The sequence below is a fragment of the Chrysoperla carnea genome, assembly GCF_905475395.1.
Source record: "Chrysoperla carnea chromosome X unlocalized genomic scaffold, inChrCarn1.1 SUPER_X_unloc_111, whole genome shotgun sequence".
NCBI lineage: Eukaryota > Metazoa > Arthropoda > Insecta > Neuroptera > Chrysopidae > Chrysoperla > Chrysoperla carnea.
Genome location: NW_025408058.1, coordinates 13,480 through 29,720, shown reverse-complemented (window position 1 = coordinate 29,720; position 16,241 = coordinate 13,480). Strand labels below are relative to the sequence as shown.

At 23.6% G+C, this 16,241-nt stretch overlaps 2 non-coding genes across 2 annotated transcripts; both read right to left on the bottom strand.

The window, feature by feature from the left end:
• Window positions 1–5,601: 5,601 nt before the first annotated feature.
• Window positions 5,602–5,720, bottom strand: LOC123303637. The gene has a single exon (XR_006535741.1). It is a non-coding gene; the product is annotated as a 5S ribosomal RNA (ribosomal RNA).
• A 6,358-nt stretch (window positions 5,721–12,078) lies between these two features.
• Window positions 12,079–12,197, bottom strand: LOC123303636. The gene has a single exon (XR_006535740.1). It is a non-coding gene; the product is annotated as a 5S ribosomal RNA (ribosomal RNA).
• Between the last annotated feature and the right edge of the window lie 4,044 nt (window positions 12,198–16,241).

The following is a 16,241-nucleotide window of genomic DNA, read 5'->3' as shown; positions in this document are numbered from 1 at the left end:
CCAAGGCTCCCTCAGTTACAGCAGCTTTTAAATATTTTTTAATAAATGGTGAAATTTTATCAGAATCCACTTTATAATTTGCAGCTAAATATTTTTTAATTGCTTGTAATGATGAACCACCACGTTCTTTTAAATTTTTAATTGCGTTAACAACCATTTCTGATGTACGTGGATGTGTTGGTTTTGAATGTTGTTTTGTACGTTTAGCACCAGAAGCTGTTGCTTTTTTTGTTGGTGTTGTAGAAGCAGCAGTAACCGCAGTTGCTGCAACAGCTGTAGAATTTTCTTCGGCCATATTTTTTTACTTTATAAAAATAATGTATTTATTATAAATATTTAAATGATAAAATATAATAATTCTATCAAATAAAAAATAAAGGTTTTCAATTATATCATTATTCACAATAATATAAGTCCCTATGTAAGTCAAAGTACCATGTAGAAAACACATAAAAATTAAATAGTATTTCTAATTTACTGTCGTAGTAAACATGATTTATTTTTTCAATTTCTATAATATATAAAATAATAAATTATAAATTTAATAATAATATTTATTTTATAAATTAAAATATATTTAATTTTTTTATTAACAATTATTAATAAACATAGTTTAATATTAATTATTTCAATCATACAAAACAATAATATTTTTAAGGTAAACTTAAAAAGTATATATTTTTATTTTTTATTTAATATCGATTTATTATAAATTATTAGTATATAAATAATTAAAAAATTTAATATATAAATATATATATTATAGTATAAGATTTCATTTTTAGAAAAACTTTTTTTGTCAATAATGAAAACGTATTATTATGAAATGTGTTAATCGAACATTGACAAAATATATTTCATTAGAAAATACTTTTATTTATGCATTAATATCAATAATTAACTATTAAATTAATTTTTTCATAATTATATAAAGAAATTTTATACTGATATAAGTATTTATATATTATAATATTTATTTTAAATATAAAAAAATTTATGACAAAATATATTATTAGAGTATTTGTTGAGATTAATATAAGATTATTTTAAATAAGAATTAATTTATATAATTATTAAAATATTATTAATTTTATGTTATGTAATTTTAATAAAAATAAATAATAATAATAATAAATATACAAATTTTTTAACAATTTAAATTTTATATGATCTAAATAATTTTGTTAAGTACGATATGAGAAATCATTGTAAGCTTCGTTAAGAAACTTTGTAATATAAAATAATAATAATAATATTAAATATATAAATAAATAAAATAAATTTGATATATATTTTTAGTTCATTCTGTGTATAAATCAAAGGATACCGAATAATTGGTAACGGATGCGATATATTATAGTATCGAGTATTAAAACATAATATATAAATTTATCTTGTTATTCAAATTTTTTGTTACTTAACTTATGTATTTAGAAAATTTATAATATTATTTATATAATTGACATAAAATCTTATAAATTGAAATTTTATTAATATGTATCAAAAGAAGAGAGTAACGTATTGATATAATATCAAAGGATACTGATTATTTAAATAACGAATACGTCATATATTGTTTGTGTAACGAAGTTCACTTGGCCATCTAGTTTAAAATAACATTTTCAATAGAAAGTTTATATGCTTTGTTTTTTTTTTTTCTTTAATTATTAAAAAAATAAATTGAAATTTAATTCAATCAAATTTTATAATAATTTTAAAAAAATTTTTCCTTTTAAAAAATATTTTGTGATGTTGTGATAATATGTATTAATACAAGTGCATCCTGATACTTTTATCTCTAGTAAAGGTATGAGTATCATGAACAGTTTTGTTATCTAATGATATTATTTTGATAATATTTTGTGTATATTCTTATAATATTTTGTCTAAATATCATCATAATACAATATTATTTTGATAATATTTTATGAATATTCTTATAATATGTTACCTAAATGTCATCATAATATGATGAATTATTTCCATAATAACATATAAAAAAAGAAAAAAAAAAAAAGAATCATTAATTTATAATTATTTAAATTGATTCTTTAAAAAAATATTATAATATATTATTTATAAAAATAATTTTTACTCTTATTTTAAATAAATTTGTGGCCTTTTATTAAAAGGCCTATGATCGATGTATTATTATTATAAAAATTAATGCAATGTTTTTAATTTATGCTTTCTTTTCAGTTTTCTTTGGTAATAACACTGCTTGAATGTTTGGTAATACACCACCTTGAGCAATTGTTACACCAGATAATAATTTATTTAATTCTTCATCATTACGAATTGCCAATTGTAAATGACGTGGAATGATACGTGTTTTTTTGTTATCACGGGCAGCATTACCAGCTAACTCGAGAACTTCTGCAGCCAAATATTCCATAACAGCAGCCAAATATACTGGGGCACCAGCACCTACTCGTTCAGCATAATTTCCTTTTCGTAATAATCTGTGAATTCTTCCAACAGGAAATTGTAATCCTGCTCGGCTTGATCTTGACTTTGCCTTTCCCTTTACTTTACCACCTTTACCTCGTCCAGACATAGCGAATAAATTTATTTAATTAATATTTTTTTTTGTAAATATAATCACACAGATGTGTACGTTACGGGGATTGTAACATAAATGTTTAAAATGTTATTTGGGTATTTTAATTTATAATATTTATAAAATATAAAACTTTAAAAATAAACCAATCACCTTATAGTATTATTTTTAGCCAATCAGAGAGTAGTATTCATTTTTATTGTTATATCCATCTTCGCGTATATAATACGCTAGTTGTATACACGACACGCTCATACATATACTGACTGGTGTTCTGTAACTATCTGTGTATATTAATTGTTTGTAACAATGCCACCAAAAACAAGTGGAAAAGCAGCAAAAAAAGCTGGCAAAGCTCAAAAAAATATATCAAAGAGTGATAAGAAAAAGAAGAGGAAGCGCAAGGAATCATATGCAATTTACATTTACAAAGTATTAAAACAAGTGCATCCTGATACTGGTATCTCTAGTAAAGCTATGAGTATCATGAACAGTTTTGTTAATGATATTTTTGAACGTATTGCTGCTGAAGCATCACGTTTAGCACATTATAATAAACGTTCAACAATCACAAGTCGGGAAATTCAAACCGCAGTTCGATTATTATTACCTGGTGAATTGGCAAAGCACGCTGTTAGTGAAGGTACTAAAGCTGTTACAAAATATACAAGTTCAAAATAAATAAATCGAAAATATTATTTAATTGATAACATAAAAATACATCAACATATAAAAACGGCTCTCTTTTTAAGAGAGCCATCAAATTTTTTAAATAAGAGTAAATTATTTTTATATATACAAAAAAATAAAATAAACAATTATTAATATCATATTTAATATAAAATTTTATATATTAATAGCTTGAATATATCTATTATTAGTATATCAATATTATTAATTTTAAATATAATAAAGGATATCGCGGAATATATATCGTAAATCAGTGTAATGCAAATGCATTACATTACCTTTATTATTTTCATTTTACATTTACTACTTGTTTATGTACGCTTATAATTATTAGAAAAATATTTTTAATAATTTTAAAAAATAAATGAAATAATAAAAATTTAATAATAAATTATTTATTGAAAGTATAAAAAATGGTATAGCAAAATCTTTATTTTCTTTGATTAAGGCGAAATGTTTTATTAGTTATAAATTCGATAATCTCCTATCGATACTTGTTACTCTTAACTTGTATATATAAAAAATATAATAGTATATTAATTTATAATAAAATTTTTTCAAAAATTCAATAAGTTATTGTAAAATAAAATAGATAATATACAAATTATAATTTATTATTGCAGATATATTACAATAAAAAAAAAAAAAATAAATAAAAATATTTGGTAATGTATGTTATAAACAAAATAATTTGTTGTAAACAAATTATATAATATGTTATATTTATTAACAAATTTATTTACTCTTATATAAATAAAATTAGTGGCTTCCCAAAAAAGGAAAGCCTGTTTAAATTTATCGGATGTATTAAATATTCTTTAATAAATTTACTAAATATTTTAAGTAAATTATTATATTTTCTTAACCTCCAAAACCATACAAAGTACGACCTTGTCGTTTTAATGCATATACAACATCCATAGCTGTAACTGTTTTACGTTTTGCGTGTTCAGTATATGTAACAGCATCCCGAATAACATTTTCAAGGAATACTTTAAGTACACCACGTGTTTCTTCATAAATTAAACCAGAGATACGTTTTACTCCACCTCGTCGTGCTAAACGACGAATTGCAGGTTTTGTAATACCTTGGATATTATCACGCAAAACTTTTCTATGACGTTTTGCACCCCCTTTTCCAAGACCCTTTCCACCTTTTCCTCTGCCAGTCATTTTAATAAAAAATTATTTACAATATTTTAACGAACGGATAACACGTGTGTTAACCTCACAAGTATTGTAATGTATGTGAGCGCCGGTACAATTGTGCCTTTTTATATAAAGCATTAAAGATTTTTTAAGCCACGCCTATACAATTTGATTAGTCCATACTCTGATAGCTATCCAATAGGATATGACAACAAAAATTTTGAAATTTCATATAAATATAAATACAACACATTTATTTCGCATTTAAACATTTGACTTTGTAGTATCAAATTGTCGAATATAATTTTTAAAATTGTGTGTTTTTTTGTAAAAACATTATTATTTGAAAATGGCTAGAACCAAGCAAACTGCACGTAAATCAACTGGTGGTAAAGCACCAAGAAAACAATTAGCAACGAAAGCTGCACGTAAAAGTGCACCAGCAACTGGTGGAGTAAAAAAACCACACAGATATCGTCCTGGTACAGTAGCTTTACGAGAAATTCGTCGTTATCAAAAAAGTACTGAATTGTTAATTCGTAAATTACCATTCCAACGTTTAGTACGTGAAATTGCACAAGATTTTAAAACCGATTTACGTTTCCAAAGTTCAGCTGTTATGGCATTACAAGAAGCTAGTGAAGCCTATTTAGTAGGTTTATTTGAAGATACCAATTTATGCGCAATTCATGCAAAGCGTGTTACAATTATGCCTAAGGATATACAATTGGCAAGACGTATTCGTGGAGAACGTGCATAAGCGTTTTAAATGACAATTTAAAAAAAAAAAAAACAAATAAGAAATATTTTCGGTCCTATATATAGGACCAACATATATTATTAAATAAGAGTATATTATTTTTATTAAAAAATATATATATATATATATATATATATAAATTATTGAAATAAAATTAAACATTATTAAAATTTTGTTATAATTATAAGCGATTGCTATTTCTAAAAATAAATAAATTTCATAAAATTTATATTATTTTATATTCATTTGAAATATTAAAAAAACTTCTCGCTTTAAAGTAACCATGATATGAGTTATAAATGCAATAAAATTTTATACAAAAAATAATATTTATTTGTTGACGAATAATATAAAAGGTTTACATTTCTAAATAACATATATTTATATATGGTGTGTAAAAAAAAAGAAAAGAAGAAAAATAATTTATATTTTTAATATAAAAAGGCAACCGCACACAGTGTTCCCAAGCGGTCACCCATCCAAGTACTGACTGTGCCCAATGTTGCTTAACTTCGGTGATCGGACGAGAACCGGTGTTTTCAACGTGGTATGGCTGTTGCCAGTAATAAATGAAAATTTTTACAAATATATATTTTTCATAAATATCATTAATATTAAAGTATATTATTAAAATTTTCAATGAAGTAATCAATTTAAATATATACTTATTTATTATACCATATATTTTAAATAAAAATGCAACCGCACACAGTATTCTCAAGTGGCCACCCATCCGTGGTACTGACTGTGGCAAATGTTTCTTAACTATTATTTTATAAAATATTTATACAAAAAATAATTTACTCTTATCAAATATTAATTTGTGGCCTGTATTAAGGCCTATGTTATTTTCATTTTTTAGCAAAAATAATGAAATATTTCAATATATTATTAAAGTAACAGAGCATTTCTTTTTTGGTGCTGCTTTTTTAATTTTTGTAGGAGATGATTTGGCAACAGAAGCTTTCTTAGCTTTTGGTGCTTTCGGTTTACGAGCAGGGCTACTTTTGGCAGCGGATTTTGTACTTTTTGCTGGTTTTGCTTTAACTGGTGCTTTTTTTGATGCCGCTGATGATTTTGCAGTAACTTTTTTAGCAGCAGTTGATGATGATGGAGTCGCTTTTTTTGCTTTAGGCTTTTTGGCTGCCAATGATGTAGTTGTGGCTTTCTTTTCTTTTGGTGCCCGTTTACTTTTAGCACTCTTTGCTGAACCTTTTGCTCCACTTTCTTTTTTGGATACTTTTGATTTAGCTGAAGAATTAGATGAAGCGGAAGCAGCCAATTTGAATGAACCAGATGCACCTTTACCTTTAGTTTGTACCAAGGCTCCCTCAGTTACAGCAGCTTTTAAATATTTTTTAATAAATGGTGAAATTTTATCAGAATCCACTTTATAATTTGCAGCTAAATATTTTTTAATTGCTTGTAATGATGAACCACCACGTTCTTTTAAATTTTTAATTGCGTTAACAACCATTTCTGATGTACGTGGATGTGTTGGTTTTGAATGTTGTTTTGTACGTTTAGCACCAGAAGCTGTTGCTTTTTTTGTTGGTGTTGTAGAAGCAGCAGTAACCGCAGTTGCTGCAACAGCTGTAGAATTTTCTTCGGCCATATTTTTTTACTTTATAAAAATAATGTATTTATTATAAATATTTAAATGATAAAATATAATAATTCTATCAAATAAAAAATAAAGGTTTTCAATTATATCATTATTCACAATAATATAAGTCCCTATGTAAGTCAAAGTACCATGTAGAAAACACATAAAAATTAAATAGTATTTCTAATTTACTGTCGTAGTAAACATGATTTATTTTTTCAATTTCTATAATATATAAAATAATAAATTATAAATTTAATAATAATATTTATTTTATAAATTAAAATATATTTAATTTTTTTATTAACAATTATTAATAAACATAGTTTAATATTAATTATTTCAATCATACAAAACAATAATATTTTTAAGGTAAACTTAAAAAGTATATATTTTTATTTTTTATTTAATATCGATTTATTATAAATTATTAGTATATAAATAATTAAAAAATTTAATATATAAATATATATATTATAGTATAAGATTTCATTTTTAGAAAAACTTTTTTTGTCAATAATGAAAACGTATTATTATGAAATGTGTTAATCGAACATTGACAAAATATATTTCATTAGAAAATACTTTTATTTATGCATTAATATCAATAATTAACTATTAAATTAATTTTTTCATAATTATATAAAGAAATTTTATACTGATATAAGTATTTATATATTATAATATTTATTTTAAATATAAAAAAATTTATGACAAAATATATTATTAGAGTATTTGTTGAGATTAATATAAGATTATTTTAAATAAGAATTAATTTATATAATTATTAAAATATTATTAATTTTATGTTATGTAATTTTAATAAAAATAAATAATAATAATAATAAATATACAAATTTTTTAACAATTTAAATTTTATATGATCTAAATAATTTTGTTAAGTACGATATGAGAAATCATTGTAAGCTTCGTTAAGAAACTTTGTAATATAAAATAATAATAATAATATTAAATATATAAATAAATAAAATAAATTTGATATATATTTTTAGTTCATTCTGTGTATAAATCAAAGGATACCGAATAATTGGTAACGGATGCGATATATTATAGTATCGAGTATTAAAACATAATATATAAATTTATCTTGTTATTCAAATTTTTTGTTACTTAACTTATGTATTTAGAAAATTTATAATATTATTTATATAATTGACATAAAATCTTATAAATTGAAATTTTATTAATATGTATCAAAAGAAGAGAGTAACGTATTGATATAATATCAAAGGATACTGATTATTTAAATAACGAATACGTCATATATTGTTTGTGTAACGAAGTTCACTTGGCCATCTAGTTTAAAATAACATTTTCAATAGAAAGTTTATATGCTTTGTTTTTTTTTTTTCTTTAATTATTAAAAAAATAAATTGAAATTTAATTCAATCAAATTTTATAATAATTTTAAAAAAATTTTTCCTTTTAAAAAATATTTTGTGATGTTGTGATAATATGTATTAATACAAGTGCATCCTGATACTTTTATCTCTAGTAAAGGTATGAGTATCATGAACAGTTTTGTTATCTAATGATATTATTTTGATAATATTTTGTGTATATTCTTATAATATTTTGTCTAAATATCATCATAATACAATATTATTTTGATAATATTTTATGAATATTCTTATAATATGTTACCTAAATGTCATCATAATATGATGAATTATTTCCATAATAACATATAAAAAAAGAAAAAAAAAAAAAGAATCATTAATTTATAATTATTTAAATTGATTCTTTAAAAAAATATTATAATATATTATTTATAAAAATAATTTTTACTCTTATTTTAAATAAATTTGTGGCCTTTTATTAAAAGGCCTATGATCGATGTATTATTATTATAAAAATTAATGCAATGTTTTTAATTTATGCTTTCTTTTCAGTTTTCTTTGGTAATAACACTGCTTGAATGTTTGGTAATACACCACCTTGAGCAATTGTTACACCAGATAATAATTTATTTAATTCTTCATCATTACGAATTGCCAATTGTAAATGACGTGGAATGATACGTGTTTTTTTGTTATCACGGGCAGCATTACCAGCTAACTCGAGAACTTCTGCAGCCAAATATTCCATAACAGCAGCCAAATATACTGGGGCACCAGCACCTACTCGTTCAGCATAATTTCCTTTTCGTAATAATCTGTGAATTCTTCCAACAGGAAATTGTAATCCTGCTCGGCTTGATCTTGACTTTGCCTTTCCCTTTACTTTACCACCTTTACCTCGTCCAGACATAGCGAATAAATTTATTTAATTAATATTTTTTTTTGTAAATATAATCACACAGATGTGTACGTTACGGGGATTGTAACATAAATGTTTAAAATGTTATTTGGGTATTTTAATTTATAATATTTATAAAATATAAAACTTTAAAAATAAACCAATCACCTTATAGTATTATTTTTAGCCAATCAGAGAGTAGTATTCATTTTTATTGTTATATCCATCTTCGCGTATATAATACGCTAGTTGTATACACGACACGCTCATACATATACTGACTGGTGTTCTGTAACTATCTGTGTATATTAATTGTTTGTAACAATGCCACCAAAAACAAGTGGAAAAGCAGCAAAAAAAGCTGGCAAAGCTCAAAAAAATATATCAAAGAGTGATAAGAAAAAGAAGAGGAAGCGCAAGGAATCATATGCAATTTACATTTACAAAGTATTAAAACAAGTGCATCCTGATACTGGTATCTCTAGTAAAGCTATGAGTATCATGAACAGTTTTGTTAATGATATTTTTGAACGTATTGCTGCTGAAGCATCACGTTTAGCACATTATAATAAACGTTCAACAATCACAAGTCGGGAAATTCAAACCGCAGTTCGATTATTATTACCTGGTGAATTGGCAAAGCACGCTGTTAGTGAAGGTACTAAAGCTGTTACAAAATATACAAGTTCAAAATAAATAAATCGAAAATATTATTTAATTGATAACATAAAAATACATCAACATATAAAAACGGCTCTCTTTTTAAGAGAGCCATCAAATTTTTTAAATAAGAGTAAATTATTTTTATATATACAAAAAAATAAAATAAACAATTATTAATATCATATTTAATATAAAATTTTATATATTAATAGCTTGAATATATCTATTATTAGTATATCAATATTATTAATTTTAAATATAATAAAGGATATCGCGGAATATATATCGTAAATCAGTGTAATGCAAATGCATTACATTACCTTTATTATTTTCATTTTACATTTACTACTTGTTTATGTACGCTTATAATTATTAGAAAAATATTTTTAATAATTTTAAAAAATAAATGAAATAATAAAAATTTAATAATAAATTATTTATTGAAAGTATAAAAAATGGTATAGCAAAATCTTTATTTTCTTTGATTAAGGCGAAATGTTTTATTAGTTATAAATTCGATAATCTCCTATCGATACTTGTTACTCTTAACTTGTATATATAAAAAATATAATAGTATATTAATTTATAATAAAATTTTTTCAAAAATTCAATAAGTTATTGTAAAATAAAATAGATAATATACAAATTATAATTTATTATTGCAGATATATTACAATAAAAAAAAAAAAAATAAATAAAAATATTTGGTAATGTATGTTATAAACAAAATAATTTGTTGTAAACAAATTATATAATATGTTATATTTATTAACAAATTTATTTACTCTTATATAAATAAAATTAGTGGCTTCCCAAAAAGGAAAGCCTGTTTAAATTTATCGGATGTATTAAATATTCTTTAATAAATTTACTAAATATTTTAAGTAAATTATTATATTTTCTTAACCTCCAAAACCATACAAAGTACGACCTTGTCGTTTTAATGCATATACAACATCCATAGCTGTAACTGTTTTACGTTTTGCGTGTTCAGTATATGTAACAGCATCCCGAATAACATTTTCAAGGAATACTTTAAGTACACCACGTGTTTCTTCATAAATTAAACCAGAGATACGTTTTACTCCACCTCGTCGTGCTAAACGACGAATTGCAGGTTTTGTAATACCTTGGATATTATCACGCAAAACTTTTCTATGACGTTTTGCACCCCCTTTTCCAAGACCCTTTCCACCTTTTCCTCTGCCAGTCATTTTAATAAAAAATTATTTACAATATTTTAACGAACGGATAACACGTGTGTTAACCTCACAAGTATTGTAATGTATGTGAGCGCCGGTACAATTGTGCCTTTTTATATAAAGCATTAAAGATTTTTTAAGCCACGCCTATACAATTTGATTAGTCCATACTCTGATAGCTATCCAATAGGATATGACAACAAAAATTTTGAAATTTCATATAAATATAAATACAACACATTTATTTCGCATTTAAACATTTGACTTTGTAGTATCAAATTGTCGAATATAATTTTTAAAATTGTGTGTTTTTTTGTAAAAACATTATTATTTGAAAATGGCTAGAACCAAGCAAACTGCACGTAAATCAACTGGTGGTAAAGCACCAAGAAAACAATTAGCAACGAAAGCTGCACGTAAAAGTGCACCAGCAACTGGTGGAGTAAAAAAACCACACAGATATCGTCCTGGTACAGTAGCTTTACGAGAAATTCGTCGTTATCAAAAAAGTACTGAATTGTTAATTCGTAAATTACCATTCCAACGTTTAGTACGTGAAATTGCACAAGATTTTAAAACCGATTTACGTTTCCAAAGTTCAGCTGTTATGGCATTACAAGAAGCTAGTGAAGCCTATTTAGTAGGTTTATTTGAAGATACCAATTTATGCGCAATTCATGCAAAGCGTGTTACAATTATGCCTAAGGATATACAATTGGCAAGACGTATTCGTGGAGAACGTGCATAAGCGTTTTAAATGACAATTTAAAAAAAAAAAAAACAAATAAGAAATATTTTCGGTCCTATATATAGGACCAACATATATTATTAAATAAGAGTATATTATTTTTATTAAAAAATATATATATATATATATATATATAATATTATTGAAATAAAATTAAACATTATTAAAATTTTGTTATAATTATAAGCGATTGCTATTTCTAAAAATAAATAAATTTCATAAAATTTATATTATTTTATATTCATTTGAAATATTAAAAAAACTTCTCGCTTTAAAGTAACCATGATATGAGTTATAAATGCAATAAAATTTTATACAAAAAATAATATTTATTTGTTGACGAATAATATAAAAGGTTTACATTTCTAAATAACATATATTTATATATGGTGTGTAAAAAAAAAGAAAAGAAGAAAAATAATTTATATTTTTAATATAAAAAGGCAACCGCACACAGTGTTCCCAAGCGGTCACCCATCCAAGTACTGACTGTGCCCAATGTTGCTTAACTTCGGTGATCGGACGAGAACCGGTGTTTTCAACGTGGTATGGCTGTTGCCAGTAATAAATGAAAATTTTTACAAATATATATTTTTCATAAATATCATTAATATTAAAGTATATTATTAAAATTTTCAATGAAGTAATCAATTTAAATATATACTTATTTATATTATACCATATATTTTAAATAAAAATGCAACCGCACACAGTATTCTCAAGTGGCCACCCATCCGTGGTACTGACTGTGGCAAATGTTTCTTAACTATTATTTTATAAAATATTTATACAAAAAATAATTTACTCTTATCAAATATTAATTTGTGGCCTGTATTAAGGCCTATGTTATTTTCATTTTTTAGCAAAAATAATGAAATATTTCAATATATTATTAAAGTAACAGATCATTTCTTTTTTGGTGCTGCTTTTTTAATTTTTGTAGGAGATGATTTGGCAACAGAAGCTTTCTTAGCTTTTGGTGCTTTCGGTTTACGAGCAGGGCTACTTTTGGCAGCGGATTTTGTACTTTTTGCTGGTTTTGCTTTAACTGGTGCTTTTTTTGATGCCGCTGATGATTTTGCAGTAACTTTTTTAGCAGCAGTTGATGATGATGGAGTCGCTTTTTTTGCTTTAGGCTTTTTGGCTGCCAATGATGTAGTTGTGGCTTTCTTTTCTTTTGGTGCCCGTTTACTTTTAGCACTCTTTGCTGAACCTTTTGCTCCACTTTCTTTTTTGGATACTTTTGATTTAGCTGAAGAATTAGATGAAGCGGAAGCAGCCAATTTGAATGAACCAGATGCACCTTTACCTTTAGTTTGTACCAAGGCTCCCTCAGTTACAGCAGCTTTTAAATATTTTTTAATAAATGGTGAAATTTTATCAGAATCCACTTTATAATTTGCAGCTAAATATTTTTTAATTGCTTGTAATGATGAACCACCACGTTCTTTTAAATTTTTAATTGCGTTAACAACCATTTCTGATGTACGTGGATGTGTTGGTTTTGAATGTTGTTTTGTACGTTTAGCACCAGAAGCTGTTGCTTTTTTTGTTGGTGTTGTAGAAGCAGCAGTAACCGCAGTTGCTGCAACAGCTGTAGAATTTTCTTCGGCCATATTTTTTTACTTTATAAAAATAATGTATTTATTATAAATATTTAAATGATAAAATATAATAATTCTATCAAATAAAAAATAAAGGTTTTCAATTATATCATTATTCACAATAATATAAGTCCCTATGTAAGTCAAAGTACCATGTAGAAAACACATAAAAATTAAATAGTATTTCTAATTTACTGTCGTAGTAAACATGATTTATTTTTTCAATTTCTATAATATATAAAATAATAAATTATAAATTTAATAATAATATTTATTTTATAAATTAAAATATATTTAATTTTTTTATTAACAATTATTAATAAACATAGTTTAATATTAATTATTTCAATCATACAAAACAATAATATTTTTAAGGTAAACTTAAAAAGTATATATTTTTATTTTTTATTTAATATCGATTTATTATAAATTATTAGTATATAAATAATTAAAAAATTTAATATATAAATATATATATTATAGTATAAGATTTCATTTTTAGAAAAACTTTTTTTGTCAATAATGAAAACGTATTATTATGAAATGTGTTAATCGAACATTGACAAAATATATTTCATTAGAAAATACTTTTATTTATGCATTAATATCAATAATTAACTATTAAATTAATTTTTTCATATTATATAAAGAAATTTTATACTGATATAAGTATTTATATATTATAATATTTATTTTAAATATAAAAAAATTTATGACAAAATATATTATTAGAGTATTTGTTGAGATTAATATAAGATTATTTTAAATAAGAATTAATTTATATAATTATTAAAATATTATTAATTTTATGTTATGTAATTTTAATAAAAATAAATAATAATAATAATAAATATACAAATTTTTTAACAATTTAAATTTTATATGATCTAAATAATTTTGTTAAGTACGATATGAGAAATCATTGTAAGCTTCGTTAAGAAACTTTGTAATATAAAATAATAATAATAATATTAAATATATAAATAAATAAAATAAATTTGATATATATTTTTAGTTCATTCTGTGTATAAATCAAAGGATACCGAATAATTGGTAACGGATGCGATATATTATAGTATCGAGTATTAAAACATAATATATAAATTTATCTTGTTATTCAAATTTTTTGTTACTTAACTTATGTATTTAGAAAATTTATAATATTATTTATATAATTGACATAAAATCTTATAAATTGAAATTTTATTAATATGTATCAAAAGAAGAGAGTAACGTATTGATATAATATCAAAGGATACTGATTATTTAAATAACGAATACGTCATATATTGTTTGTGTAACGAAGTTCACTTGGCCATCTAGTTTAAAATAACATTTTCAATAGAAAGTTTATATGCTTTGTTTTTTTTTTTTCTTTAATTATTAAAAAAATAAATTGAAATTTAATTCAATCAAATTTTATAATAATTTTAAAAAAATTTTTCCTTTTAAAAAATATTTTGTGATGTTGTGATAATATGTATTAATACAAGTGCATCCTGATACTTTTATCTCTAGTAAAGGTATGAGTATCATGAACAGTTTTGTTATCTAATGATATTATTTTGATAATATTTTGTGTATATTCTTATAATATTTTGTCTAAATATCATCATAATACAATATTATTTTGATAATATTTTATGAATATTCTTATAATATGTTACCTAAATGTCATCATAATATGATGAATTATTTCCATAATAACATATAAAAAAAGAAAAAAAAAAAAAGAATCATTAATTTATAATTATTTAAATTGATTCTTTAAAAAAATATTATAATATATTATTTATAAAAATAATTTTTACTCTTATTTTAAATAAATTTGTGGCCTTTTATTAAAAGGCCTATGATCGATGTATTATTATTATAAAAATTAATGCAATGTTTTTAATTTATGCTTTCTTTTCAGTTTTCTTTGGTAATAACACTGCTTGAATGTTTGGTAATACACCACCTTGAGCAATTGTTACACCAGATAATAATTTATTTAATTCTTCATCATTACGAATTGCCAATTGTAAATGACGTGGAATGATACGTGTTTTTTTGTTATCACGGGCAGCATTACCAGCTAACTCGAGAACTTCTGCAGCCAAATATTCCATAACAGCAGCCAAATATACTGGGGCACCAGCACCTACTCGTTCAGCATAATTTCCTTTTCGTAATAATCTGTGAATTCTTCCAACAGGAAATTGTAATCCTGCTCGGCTTGATCTTGACTTTGCCTTTCCCTTTACTTTACCACCTTTACCTCGTCCAGACATAGCGAATAAATTTATTTAATTAATATTTTTTTTTGTAAATATAATCACACAGATGTGTACGTTACGGGGATTGTAACATAAATGTTTAAAATGTTATTTGGGTATTTTAATTTATAATATTTATAAAATATAAAACTTTAAAAATAAACCAATCACCTTATAGTATTATTTTTAGCCAATCAGAGAGTAGTATTCATTTTTATTGTTATATCCATCTTCGCGTATATAATACGCTAGTTGTATACACGACACGCTCATACATATACTGACTGGTGTTCTGTAACTATCTGTGTATATTAATTGTTTGTAACAATGCCACCAAAAACAAGTGGAAAAGCAGCAAAAAAAGCTGGCAAAGCTCAAAAAAATATATCAAAGAGTGATAAGAAAAAGAAGAGGAAGCGCAAGGAATCATATGCAATTTACATTTACAAAGTATTAAAACAAGTGCATCCTGATACTGGTATCTCTAGTAAAGCTATGAGTATCATGAACAGTTTTGTTAATGATATTTTTGAACGTATTGCTGCTGAAGCATCACGTTTAGCACATTATAATAAACGTTCAACAATCACAAGTCGGGAAATTCAAACCGCAGTTCGATTATTATTACCTGGTGAATTGGCAAAGCACGCTGTTAGTGAAGGTACTAAAGCTGTTACAAAATATACAAGTTCAAAATAAATAAATCGAAAATATTATTTAATTGATAACATAAAAATACATC